Genomic DNA, 14,414 nt, shown 5'->3' on the forward strand with positions numbered 1-14,414 from the left:
TAGCTGGCTATGTCCCTCTGGGGTCTCATATTTTAAATTTTAAATTTTTATATATATTTGGATTTTTTTGTTTGTTTTTGTAAGCCGCCTTGAATATTTTAAATAGAAAGGCGGGGTAAAAATATTTAAATAAATAAAATAAATAATAAATAAATAGAGCACTCTTCCTCCGACTTCCTTTATACCTCGTATAATCAGGGTTACAGGAGTCGGAGTAAGAAGTACTCCAGCTTGACAGTATTTTGACGCTATTTCAAAATAACTGCCTGCTGTGTAGACACGGAATGTTATTTCGGAATAGTGCTAGTTATTCTAAATAGTTTCAGTGTAGCTGTACCCTTAGAGCTGCAGGCTAGTCCCTCCATGTGCTCTCAGCCCTGGGAGGGGGAAGAGGCTTGCGTTGCCCCAATCGTCCAGGCCAGTTTCTCAGCTCCTATTGGCTGGTTGTTTCCAGCCAATAGGAGCTGAGAGATTGGCTGGGGTCAGTTCCTATTGGCTGGTTGTTTCTGGGCTGTATTTTGTCTAGCCCTGGTGTAGGGTGTGGAGAAGTCTGCATTCGTCAGTGTCTAGGGCTTGTCAGTTCAAAACCTTTTGTAAATACTAAAGTTGCTCAAAATTATGTTTAAAAAGTCAATGATGTTGTTGAGGTTGATTGGGATCACTGAAATCTTCACCATCTGCTTTTCTTCAACAACCACATGAGAAACTGAAGGTTCCATCATGGAGAATAAAAGCATGGGCCTGGGGCAATGTGAAATGGTAAAAGGTTGTGTGACTTTGATTATTGCTAGAGTGGTTGTTCATTAGAACTGTTAACCTTTAGATTGTGGTGGATGCTATGGACACTACAGGTTATTTAGAACCCAGTTGTCCTTTCACTGTGCTCAACAGCAAAACCTCCTTTTTTATTTCAAGCAGGCAAGGCTCAAGACAGCCTCTAATTAATAAAATGAAGTCAACCCCAATATTAAAAATTGGAGAAGAATATGAAATTCCTCTGGATTAATCTTAAGCTATTCATAATCAGTATAATAGTAGAGGGGATAGTACTATCAGATGAAAAGTATTTTTAATATCACTGGAAAAAATAATGTCCATATCATTTGATGCAGTTGTTTAAACACAACTATTATTGGAGTCGGGAGGGATCCCAACTATCTGATAAAGGCAACATAGATTGGGATGATCTGTTTCTGATTCCATTTATATCAGTCTTAAGAGTTCATCAACATCATCGTCCTTCATGTCCACTGGCGTATAGGGCAGCAACAAGGTCATCCACTTCTGTCTATCTCTAGCCAGCCTCTCAATAGTGCCCGAAGTGTAATTCATGCTCTTCATTTCTACTTCAGCGGTCCAGCGCCATGTTGTTTTGGGTCGTCCTCATTTCCGCTTTCCTTCTGGGGTCCAGTGCACAGCAGTCTTTGTGATGGAGCATCCATATTTCCTGAGCATGTGCCCAATCCATCTCGAGCATCTTTTCATAATGATGGTAGCCATGTCATCTTGTTTACACTGCGCAAGCAAGTCCTGATTTGAAATTATTCTTGGCCAAAAAATATGGAGGATCCTCCAAAGACTTCTAGTGTGAAATGTCGACAATTTATTGAGGTCGTACTCTGTCATCCATCAGCATTCTGATCCATATAATAGTGTTGATAAAACACAACTCTGATAAAATTTCAGTTTGGTATGGATGCTGTATTGTGATGACTTCCACACAGCATTCAGACTCATGAAGACATTTCTGGCTTTACTAAGTCTGCTCTCGATATCACTTCTGATACCTCCATCTTGCCTGATAATACTACCCAAGTATGTAAAGCTCTCTGTGATAGATAGGTTGTGGCATTCGATCTTAACTGATGCTGGTGCCTCAAAATTTAGGGTTATGACTTTTCTCTACTTCTGGCTAAGTCTTAGTCCGACCTTTTTTCCGAAGGTGCAGAATCGATTTGTCTTCTCTTGCATATGGGAAAGCAGCACGAGGTCATCAGCAAAATCAAGGTCCTCTAATGTGGAGAAGACGGTCCATCTGATGCCTCTTGGTTCATCTTCTGTTGTATGCCACATAACCTAGTCTATGACTAAGTTAAAGAGCATCGGAGACATGACACATCCCTGCCTTACTCCAGTCTTAACTTCGAAGCGTAGATCATTGCTCCCCACGCTGCATGTGAAATTGTTATAAAAGCTCTTAATGAGCTGTCCTGCTTGTTGTGGTATTCCATATGCTCTCAGAATACGCCAAAGACTATCCCTATGAATGCTGTCAAAGGCTTTTTTGAAATCAATAAAGTTGATGAACAACTGCCTCTGCCATTCAATGCGTTGCTCAATGATGTTACACAGTACAAAAATTTGGTCTACACCCCCCTTCCTTTACGAAAGCCAGCTTGTTCTTTTCTCAGTGATTTATCAACAGCATCTACAATCTGCTGAATAATGATCTTAGCAAGGATCTTGCTTGGCACTGAAAGGAGAATGATGCTGCACCAGTTGTTACAGTCTTTGATGCTTCCTTCTTGCGTATCTTTACAATAATTCCATTTGTCCATTCCTCTGGCACATGCTTCCCTTACCATATTGCTGAAAAGAGCAGTTGGAGAATAGTGGCTGCAAGTTCTGGGTCTGCCTTGAACAATTCAGCATTGAGATTATCGTGTCCTGGAGCTTTACCATTCTTTAAGGATCTTATTGCCATGCTAATTTCTTCTATTTTTGGTGGAGCAATATTTATGTCAAGGTCTGCTTCCGCTTCTAGAATATCAGCTTCTTCTTCTGGTGGTGGCCTGTTTAGAACTTCCTGAAAATATTCTGCCCAATGAACCTCTTGTTTCCCCTCTGTTGTAAGTAGATTTCCTTGTTTGTCCATGACATGGACACTTGTGCTGATATTTACTGCAAATAAGCTTCGTGATTTTAAAAACCTTTCCTTTCTCTCTTCAAGTAGCTGTTTCTTCAGCTTGTGCTGTTAGTTCCTCTATATAAGCTTTCTTATCAGCTCTCACCAATTTCTTAACTTGCTGGTCTGCTTCTTTGTATTGCTGCTGGTATCTTTCTTTCAGTCTTCCTGATTTAGCATCTGTGAGTTTCTTCTTTAAGATACATCTATTATCAATTGCTTTCCATGTGTCTGGCATGATCCATACCTTTTTCTTTGGTTTCTGTTTGAAACCTAGACTGTCCTCGCTGCTCTTTACATATATTGTTGTAATTTGTTCTTATTTCTTCTATGCTATGAGTTTCTTCAAGATTTTGTAGCGCTTGAAACCTATTTTTTACCTTAAGGACAAAACCATTCTTAACTTTGGGGTCTTGTAGCTTCTCTAATTCAAAGCGTTTCTGCACGGGTATCTTGTGATCAGATTCTTAGCTTAAGCTTTATGAGTGCTGTCACAAAGTGGGTGATCACTGCCGACATCATCTCTTTTCACCTTAACATCTAGTAATGAACATCTCCATGTTCCACTGATCATCAGATGGTTGATCTGATTACTATCCCTACCATTTGGTGAGCGCCATGTTAACTTGTGAATTTCACGGTGAGGAAAGAGCGTACCTCCGATGACAAGATTGTTTAAAGTACAAAATTCCACTAACCTCTCTCCATTCTTGTTCATGGTACCACGCCCATTTTTCCCCATAGTTCTATTATCGTGCGTATTATTCCTTCCAACTTTAGCGTTCAAGTCCCCCATGACTATTATAAGATCATGCCGTAATGCTGTTTTTATTTCAGCTTGAAGCTGTTCATAGAATCTATCTTTCTTTTCTTATTCACTTCCATTTGTTGAGGCATAATTCCGGATTTAATGTAATGTTTACATGTCTACCTTTCATTCTGGCTCTCATCAGTCTGCTGTTGATTGGTTTCCATTCCTGCAAACATTTCTTTATTCCTTTTTTCAGGAAGATAGCTACTCCCTCATGGTGTTGGTCATCATCCCTTCCAGAAAAAAGGAGTGTTTCACCAGTACTAGTCTTCATCTTCCTAATCCAATCCATCTACTCTCACTGATACCAAGAATATGTAGTTTGTAGCCTCTGATTTCATTTGTAATCTGTGCAAGCTTACCCATTTCATACATGGTATGTACTTCCAGAACCCAATTCTGGTCTTAATCTTGGCGCTCTTCATGTCAATCTTCCATCTTCATGTCAATAGCTTCATTTCTGCTTTCAGCACTGTCAGTCATATAAGTCACTGTCAGTGACTCTGGAAGGCCGTCACACGCAGTTGAGAAGAAGTTCTTTGTTGCTGTTTCCATAACAAAAGCTTAGCCCTGAGCCAAACCCCCAATCCTGGAGGATCGGTGTGCATGCTTAGTCTGGCTCCTCTCTCCTTGACCTTTCCAGCATGGTTGTACCTAACAGGAGCAGTTAAGCTCCCGCTGGCATAGCTCCTGGAATCATAAGAACACATAAGCTGCCCCACCCCAACAAGGTGCACGCACAAGAGGCAGAGTCTTAAGAGTTACTCTTGATTTAAGCACAAGAATGAGGCCTACAGTATCTGTCATTAGATGGTAATTTTTACATACGGCGCATATAAAAAAAATTATACCAACTCCAGAGAGTTCAGGTGAAGCAAGGGACCAGTCAGAAACCTCTGATCCAAAGAGATGAGGGATGAAGTGAGATAAATGCAATTAACATATCAGAAGGACCTGGCCTATGAGTACTTTAAACATCATACGCAAAATCTTACTGACAGTACCAGATGCTGCTGAGAGATGATGTGGAGATGATAATGAAGGCATGCTATGCTGCACCCATCCAAGACAAGACGGCAGCCCAGCAATTAAATTTGTATGAAATGAAGCCTGCAGATTACTTTAGCAGGAATAATTGAACTTGGGCATTACAAGGGCCTGAATCAAGGAATCCAATTTAGATCTCATATTTAAGGAAGAAAGGACAAATTCTGGCAATATGCTTAAAATGGTTTTAAAAAGAAAATATGAAGAAACAGCTACAATTATGTTCCTGCTTGTCAATCTGGAGACTGATGAATGAGCAAGAGAGACAAAATCCTCTGTAAGCCTTGTGCATGTTTTAAGGAAGATTCTTGAAACATTGATTAGTGACAGGTGTACGGCACATTTCAATATGCACTAGGGAGTGCACAGAGATAAAATGCAGGATGCCTGGTAGTGTTTAAAAAGTAAATGAGGTCTTGGGTTATATTGTGCCTGTAATATGGTATAAAGCACATTGATGGAAACAACTGCAGCCTGAAATAAAGGCTGAAACAAAATACAGGAAACAAAATACAGGACTATGTAGCACTTTAAAGACTAACAAGATGGTTTATTAGGTGTTGAGCTTTCGTGGGCCAGACCCACTTCCTCAGATCAAATAGTGGAAGAAAATTGTCACAACCATATATACCAAAGGATACAATTACAAAATGAACACATGAAAAGGACAAATCAAATTTCAGAACAGAAGGGGGATGGGAGGGGGAAGGTAAATGTCTGTGAGCTAATGATATTAGAGGTGATAATTGGGGAAGCTATCTTTGTATTGGGTAAGATAACTAGATCCTTTGTTCAGACTCAGATGTAAAATGTCAAATTTTAGCATGAATAACAGTTCAGAGGATTCTCTTTCAAGTGCAGTCTTAAAAGGCTTTTGAAGCAGGATTCAGGTAATTAAGTAGTTGAGACAATGTCCTTTCTGGTTGAAATTTGAAACAATCTCTGCAGCTCTGGTTAACATACTAGAGTCAGCGTATTACGCGCACAAAGGACTTCAGAATGGAGCTAGAGAGGCTGGAAGGGAAGGAACTGGAGAGGGCAGCCACTCCGTAAGCTAGGTTGTTTTGTGTGTTAGAGAATGGAAAGTGTTAGTTGGTCCTTCTCTTAGTAAACAGCACTCTGGGTGAAGTTTACCCTTTAGAGAGGACCAGGGTAGCAGCAGCCCCGTTTGCCACTTGAATCCCATGTAAGTACTATGCTGACTGAGAGCAAAAGTGCTGGCTTTCTGGATGGGCGGATTTCATCCCTAGTGCTCTGATGTTCCTATGGTAACTCTGAGAATGCAGCAGGTCAGTGCCTCCATTACTTGAATGAACTCTTCTGGAGTTTGTCTGTATGCTCTCATGCTGGTAAAAGCAGTGGTTTTCAACCCAATAGTGGGTTGTGGAATGTCAGGCACTGGGTCTCATTGGTCTCGTTGTTGCAGGGTGATAAGGTGTCCAGTCTGGGTGCTAAGGCAGGCTACCTGCCTGTCCTGGCATCGCAGACTGGGCTGCACCCCAGAAGTGATCAGCAGCAGTCCCAGCTCCTAGAGGTACATGTGAGGAGGGGGAAGAGTGCACAGGGCTCCATGCACTGCCCCTGCCCTGAGCACTAGCTCTGCACTTCCATTGGCTGGGAACCTACTCCTAGCTGTTTCTGGGAAGCAGCATGGTATGCAGTGCCAGGAGAAGCAGGAAGTCTGCCTTAGCACCCTCCCTCCTCTGCACTGCTGACCGGAACTGCTCAAGGTAGGCCCTCCTGCCACAGCCCTGGCACCTTCAAAGCCAGAGCCGCCTCCTACACTCCAAAGCTCTCATCCTCAGCCCCACTTTGGATCCCACACACTAGTCAAATTACGTTGGGTAGCGGGCATCAACAATTTTCTTCTTCAACTGGGTCATGAGAAAAAAAGTTTGAAAGCCACTGATTGATTGATTGATTGCTGACAAAAGATTTGTCCTTGGTTCCCTATCAACTTCTGTTCTAACAGTTTAGCTGCTAAGTGTCCAAAACTGGAGACTGAAAAGGGAATTGAGACTCAGTTTCCCATTCTCCTTCTGTCTCTCATGGATCCAGGTCTGGATCATGCTTTGAAAGTAGCCTAGTCTCATCCCCTTTGTCTGTTACATTACTTTCAACAGCAAAAGGATTGGGATGAGATTTGGGTGTCCACAATGGCTCTTTTTCTTTCACTGTCACTTACAATGTTGCTGCTCAAGGTTGGCTCTGAAAATGAAGTCCTTGTGATTTGCTACTCTTTGCTGGATCTTCCCATTAATCTGCCGCACTTATTGGGTAGGTTTACTTCTCTGACAACTAACATTAGAACTTCCATATGCACAGCTAAAAGATTTGTATAAAGAGGATAGAGGATCTAAGTGAAATCCATCAGTGCCTCGGAAGCAGCATGAAGCTGTCTCTATTTAGTCACTTGGAGTTTTTAAATATGTTTCCAAATATATGCTGGAATGAGAAATCTGGCACAGTATGTTCTGTGTGTGGTCTCGAGATGTGTTCTTACAAGATGCAGGTTGCTGCTCTTGCAAAATCCATTTAATAACTATAAGTCCCTTCCCCTCCATGGTTGCTGTTCTTCTTGTGTAAATTTTTACACTGGATTTAAAAATAGGTGTTTTTTTTTTTAAATATTTCTTTTGAATAAAAGTGTCTGAATTGCTAATCTTTGTACAGACGAGGAAAGAAAAATTAAAAAGAAAGCCTGTGATTCAGCTGAAAAGTTTAGCTGGGGGTGGGCTGAGGGGTAGGTGGATGGTGGGCAAAGAGGGAGGAAAGACATTTAAATAGATTGACAAATAATAAGCATATTTTAAGGAATATTCATGGGAAAAAAATTCATCCCAATACACAGAAAAGGATTATCTGAGATAAAATGTGCAGATCTACATAATGGACACAATCATGTTCCCATGGAAGCTGTTGGGAACCCTTCCACTCACATCAGTAATGCAGGATTGGACCAGGTTCATGTGAAGGTAGAATCTGGTCCTTTACATTTTTGTTTTTAAGGGACTTTAATTTGTGTCCCAAATAATTTTTTCTAAAAGCAAGTTTAGATAAAATCTAAGAGCAATAGAAATGTTCCCAACAGTATTAACCTGTTTTCATTGGAATCTTTTTTTTGTTTTAAAACAAATAAACATTTCCCTGCAGTGTCTGGAACTTAGAAGTGAAAGTGACTATAATTAAAAGTGAAACTGACTTAATTGTTCAGAGAAATGCAAACAGTAAACAGCAAGAGATTAACTAGAACTTTAAAATATTCTTTCACTTTTAATAACCCAGAGTGTTAGTGTGATGGGTAAATAAATTATTCTAGTGCCAATCAAAATGATTGTCACCCATAAATCTGGAATTATTATTAAATAATAATATATGGGATTATTTACATAGAAAGGCTCTGTAAACAAAAATAATGTAGCTACCACACTCTCTTTACTGCTGTACTTCTACCAAGAACTTTTTACATAATATTCTCTTCCAGTAGGAATTTTTTTATATGTGATAATTATTTTTAAAATGATCAATCTGTTTAAAAAAAAAAAAAAAAAAAAGCTTGAATGCAAAAAAGAAAGGTATAACATGCTTGTTTGCGCTGGCTGTGTCCAGACTCAGGGGTTCTTTCGAAAAAAGTAGCCTTTTTTCGAAAGAACTTCCCCTGCGTCCAGACTCAAGCCGCGTTCTTTCGAAATAATTTCGAAAGAACGCGGCTTTTCTTTCGATGGCGGTAAACCTCGTTTCACGAGGAAGAACGCCTTCTTTCGAAAGTTCCTCTTTCGAAAGAAGGCGTTCTTCAATGTAAATAGGGCTTCCTCGAAAGAGAGCATCCAGACTCGCTGGGTGCTCTCTTTCGAAAAAGCGGATTGCTCTTTCGAAAGATCCGCCTGCAGTCTAGACGCGATCTTTTGAAAGAGGCTCTTTCGAAAGATGCTTTCGAAAGAGCCTCTTTCGAAAGAAGCCTGCAGTCTAGACATAGCCTAACTGAACAAATGCCTCCCTATAAACTTGCATAAATAACTCTGTTCTTGAAGGTCCAGATTTCTGGTGTAGGGAATACATTTTGGAACTAGTATTACAGATAAGCATGTATACAAGAGATGGGGAGGCTATGAATAGTGTCACCCTTAAAACAAAGACAGGGCAGAGATAAGAGTTTCTTAAAATTTCTCTTTGGAAGAATGAGAACTATCATGTTTTGAATGTCAGATACTCTTTAATAGTCTGGGAGACTGTGTAATTCCAACACAGGCAAAAACAACGAGGAGTCCTGTGACACCTTTAAAGACTAACAGATTGTTTTTGAAGATACTAACATAGCTACCCCTCTGAGACTTGTCAACATGGGCAAGTTAATTATAGAAAGGCAAGCAGGGGAGAGAAATTGTCATTTTTCATCAAAATCTACCTAAGAATGTTCATAGTGGATCAAATCAATGGTCCATTTATCCCAGTATCCTGTCTTCTAACCGTGGACAGTCCCAGATGCTTCAGAGGGAATAAATAGACCTGGGCCTTTACTGAGTGAGCCACCCCATCATCCGGTTGCACCTGCTGGCAGTCAGAGGTTTAGAGACACCTGAAGCATGGGATTACATCACAGACCATCCTGGCTAATAGCCATTGATGGACATGTCCTTCATGAACTTATCTCATTTTGAAATCAGTAATATTTTTGCCTTCAAAGCATTCACAATCAATAAATTCCACAGATTGGCGGAGTGCTACATGAAGAAATACTACAGAATGTACAGACTAAACTATAGAACTGTACTTCGAGGTTGTCACCCTCTGCAGCATGGCACAGGGGACTTGCTGCCTCCTGACTCTGTCTGATTGGTAGAAATTTTGATAATACAGGGTCATTGGAAATGGGACAAGTTGTGTGCCAGTTGCAAATCCTTTCTCCCGTGCACAGAATGGTACCAAGCATGACACACCTAGAATAGTGACCGTAACAAAGTGGGGATTGTATTCACTCTGTTCGCTTTATGTTGCATGCGATTTCTACTGCCCTGTAGTAACCCCGTGTGTGTGCCTCAGTTTCCTTTGGCATTGCACCACTATCTAGATGGGGATGGGAATTCTGAGTATGACTCATTGAGGGAGGATGCTCAGGCCAGAATGTTCACGATGGTCCATGCTCACAGTAATCTGAGCATTGGAGGGGGTGTGACTAGCCAACACTTTTTGCCCGGGATGGAGGTGGAGTTGGCTGGAGACAGGGATGGGCTGCTGGGGTTTGTGAGTGAGTCTGTCTGGCTTGGGAGGCAGAGATGGGGGCATGGTCTAGGCCCGCTTCTCCCTAAGATGGATTGTACTGACTGCTGCTGGTTCCTGTGCTAACAAGTCTTTTCTATGCTGTATCCCTGTGAACTAATAAACCCTCTGTTCTACTTGCTGGCTGGGAGTCACATCTGGCTGCAGATGGGGGTGCAGGGCCTGGTGATGCCCCACACCTCAATGGCAGTGATGTACCTAGAAATTTGAGAAAACACTTAAAAACAAAATTTTTATTATATTTTTACGAAGCTATGTCGGACATGCAGTCCTCACAGAGTTAAACTGCAGCCCTTGACCGACAGTACTGTGTGTCACTCTAATGCTCAAAGCATAATTGTTTTCCTTTTAATGTTAACATGTGACTGCAAGTGGAAGGAGAGCTTCAGGTTAATTTGCCATCGTTGACAAAAAATAATAGGACAGTTCAGTGGTATCGATGATCAGTTTTGTTTATTGTGCCAAAAGAGTTGTAAAAAGGCGCTAGTTAAGATGTCAGCATCTAGCCAAATATTCCTGTAATCCATATGTGATGTGGATCTGTGGGATTTTGTACAGTGAGAATATTGTGAACCAAATTCTAGCAAGGAAAAATTCACAATGTGCTATAAAAGCACACTCCTGGACATTTTGTCACCCTTCAAAAAAGTATCTAGATGTCGTCTTTGAGAAGTCCTTTCCCAGTACCACATATCCAGTGTACATTCAGCTGTCAATAGCCTATTTTGCATGATGGAGAACTGCCATTTTACAGAATGGATCAAGCAATTTGATAAGACTGAATCAGTGATAAAGCCAACCTTTGAGTTGGTGCAGCAATTCACGAAGATGGTTGAGTCTTTGCTACCCTTTTAGTGTGTTAGGACTGCAACTGGGAATTTGAACCTCACTGACCCAGGCATATATACCTCCCCTTCCTTGATAACAGGACTTTTCCTTTCTAGCTCTGGGTTCCTGTCTAACTGGTAGGTGCATGGGGTGTCACCAAGCTTCTTGCTTGTAAACTGTAAAGGTTCTCCTGCTCATACTTGGGGTTGTTGACCCTATTACAGCAATATCATGATTGATGTTTGAATGTGATGGAACAAAGTATTATGTGCCAGGTGAAAAGCAAATGAATGTATATCTTGCATCGTCTTCCTAAGCCAATACCCATTGACAGTGTGACTGGTGCCTTATGTCAGCACAGGCCTTTCAGTGTAGCAATCACAACTGAGGTACAAGCCCTCGACAAACCAGAAACTACAACAGCTGCTGAGATTTGGCTGAAGACTTCATAATGAGGCCACAAAGAAGAAACTGGATCTATGACAAAGTCCACCTTGTGCCTGATGCACAGAGGGATCAATTAAAATATTGCCAGAAAGAAAAGATTCTATGGAATTGCACCTGTCCAGTACAAAATCACTGACTTCATGAACATCTTTAGTGTCACAGTGAAGAAGCTACGTGGGAGTATGTGTCAGGTCAACTGCATACCTTGCAGGAAAAATGCTCTGGCATGCAAAGAATTGAAGAACGTCCTCATTTCATAGCATAATGAAGCTGCTGCCTTGCACTGTTCAGTGGAGTTTCTTTGTGCTTCCCATGAGGAGGCTGGCACTCAATTATCTTGCATGGCACAAGAAGTGCTCTGAAACTCCAGATTTTTGCACAAGACATACAAGTTCCAGTGTTCTGTATGAGTGCAAAGCTTCCATGAGATTCTGTGGGGGCAAAGTAACTATCTTCCAGAGAGGTGTCCCTACATGTGAACAAATAAAGTTGCCAGGTTTCCATGCCCTTTCGGGTTGTGACACTACTGGAAGAGTGACTGGAACAGAGGACCACATTATCTTACTGAAGGCATTTGATTTAGTCTCTGAACACTCTTTCCTCACACTGAAGGTACCGGAATGACAAGGACAGACACTAATGTCATTGTAATACACTGGAAGTATTCATATGCCAAGCTTATCATTTGAAGACCAATATTACCACACTACAGTGGTGGATGTTTTCCAAGAAGCAGACAAACAGAAAAATTGCTACCAACAAGGGATGCATTAATATGACAAGGAGGACAAATTATCAAGCAATGTAATGGTGGGGCAATTGAATGCTTCTGTTTGGGCATGGTGAGTCCTTTTTGAGGATGAACTGATCACAAGTAATGGGGGAAAAACCATGTGCTGCTGAGTTGATCCTTCAGCTAATTAAATGCTCATGTCCAAAGACCAAATGCTCACCATGGTATAAATGTTTGGCCAGCAGCATGCCTGATATAGAGATGTATGAGTGCAGCTGAGGATCTGGTTAATGTGTCTAGAAGTGGCATCTTAGACAGAAACGATGCTAATGATGACTTTCATGAGGAGTTTCAGTCCTACATCTGAAGGCTTACTTCTCTAGTGTTACCAAAGACCAGTTGCTTTTTGGAAAGCAATGCATCCATGTGTGAAATGTTGATTTTTTTAAAAAGCATTTTCACAAGTATGTATATACATAATTGTTCTCGGTTTGTCATGTGTGATACCATTGTATTGGGGGGAGGAAGGGCTATTGAATGATACCAACTTGACCCATTTCTGATGACACTGTATTAAAGTTTCTACCAAATGAAGGAGCTGAGGGTGGAGGTGAGACCAAGTCCCTCTGCCATGCTAGAGAGGTTGATATCACTGAAATTCTGATTCTATGTAGATTTTTATGACTCATGTGACACCTCCCTTACCTTCTTATCATTAGTGTGCCCACAGAATGAGATTTGACTACATCATGTTCCCAGACTGTCTGTTGGGATGGAATGTAAACTCTTTGGGGCAATGATCTTATTTGTATTTGTTTTGCAAATTATCTAGCTTGCTGTTGGGGATGTAAAATACCAGATATTAATAACAAAATGATAGATGAATTTCACCGCCAGTTAGCCATGCTGCAAATTAGCCTTTTTCTTGATGTTTTACGTATGTCAGGCATTTCCTCTAGTAATGGCAACAGAAGATACCTCAGTTTGCTGCTTCCAAAGTTACAGAGAATGTATTACTAACGTCAGGTTATGGGGATTTAAAAAAACAAACAAAAATTGCATTTGTATAGCAAGGGGTGGGGGGAATGAGTGCTAACTCATAAATACAAGTTCAGCCCTTGCAGTGGCTGGCTACTTACCTGTTCCCTTTGCAAATTCTATTTTCAATCAAACCTCACCATTTAAAGAAAAAAAAGTTTCCCTCCTACCCCCAGTTCTAACGGTGGTTGGAGGTTTTTTTATGATGATAAAAAAAAACTTTCCACAAAAAAGGACACCCTCCTCTCCTGCTAAAAAAGAAAAGGTACAATCTGCTACTGTTTTATTGGCTACTTTAAAGGAGAGGCATATGGAACAAAAGGGGCCTGGCCTCAGGAGTGCAGGAACAATTTGTATAGTGAGGGTGCTAAACTCAGCCTCTGTTGGAAACCATTTCAAGCCAGGGAGTGTGGCAGCTAAGCATGGAGAGCTCCATATAACACTGGTTCTGGGTTACATCTCTGGCTCAGCAGGGACATTTCCAGCTAGTGAGAATCAGACCTAATGGCTCTTTTTGTTTATAAGTGTGGGCAAGAAAGAGTTGATGATTTGCAAGTGGAAGATTTTCTCTGCTGTGTTTTCGGGCACATAATGTGATAGTATCTGGCATAGCACTAGTGGAAGCCTTGGCATGGCTTTTTCATGGCAGGCCGTGTGGAGAACTAGGGCACTCAGCAGGGCTGAGTATTCTCCAGTCCAAAGAACTGTAAGTAGACCCACATGGATGTCAGCAGAGAGACTCTGTATTCATGTTGGTGTAACTGGTGGCAGAATATGGGCTTTAAAGTCGTGGTTCAGCTCTGATGGGTTGATACTTTTTGGTTAATTTTAAGTTTCCTTTGAGTCTTTTGTGTGGTTTCTGGTGGAATTCTGAGGTTTGTTGTTCTCCATGGAAAAATGAAACTTCATATTGTTCTCCGGGATATAGATGCTTCTTGCGTTAGACATTTAATTACCTAATTTTGCTCATCAAATCTGAAGAGTCTGGCTCCTTTAGTAAATGTATATTATGTAACTGACCTCTCCGCTTATGCAACACCTTAGGGGTGTTAAACATCCATTCTCAATGACACATCTAGTTTCAGAAACGTACAAGACTACCTTTTTTTTTTTTTTAAAAGAATGAAGGTTTCTACCACTGATAGCTGGTGAGGTATCCAGTATTCTTTTAAGTGTGAAAGAAATGTAGTGTCATTTTACACAACCTATGTCAACATTAACAATGAGAAGTCCTGTGGCACCTTATAGACTACCAGATTTATTGGAGCATAAGCTTTCATGGGCAAAGACCCACTTCGTCAGATGGTCTTTGCCCACGAAAGATTATG

General features: G+C 41.0%; 1 protein-coding gene across 4 annotated transcripts in view; it reads left to right on the forward strand.

Moving 5' to 3' along the window:
• The window catches only part of PDZD2 (PDZ domain containing 2), a 309,904-nt gene that overhangs the window by 108,066 nt on the left and 187,424 nt on the right, over window positions 1–14,414 (forward strand). The window lies entirely within an intron of this gene.

This window comes from Pelodiscus sinensis, chromosome 6 (genome assembly GCF_049634645.1).
Source record: "Pelodiscus sinensis isolate JC-2024 chromosome 6, ASM4963464v1, whole genome shotgun sequence".
Lineage (NCBI taxonomy): Eukaryota > Metazoa > Chordata > Testudines > Trionychidae > Pelodiscus > Pelodiscus sinensis.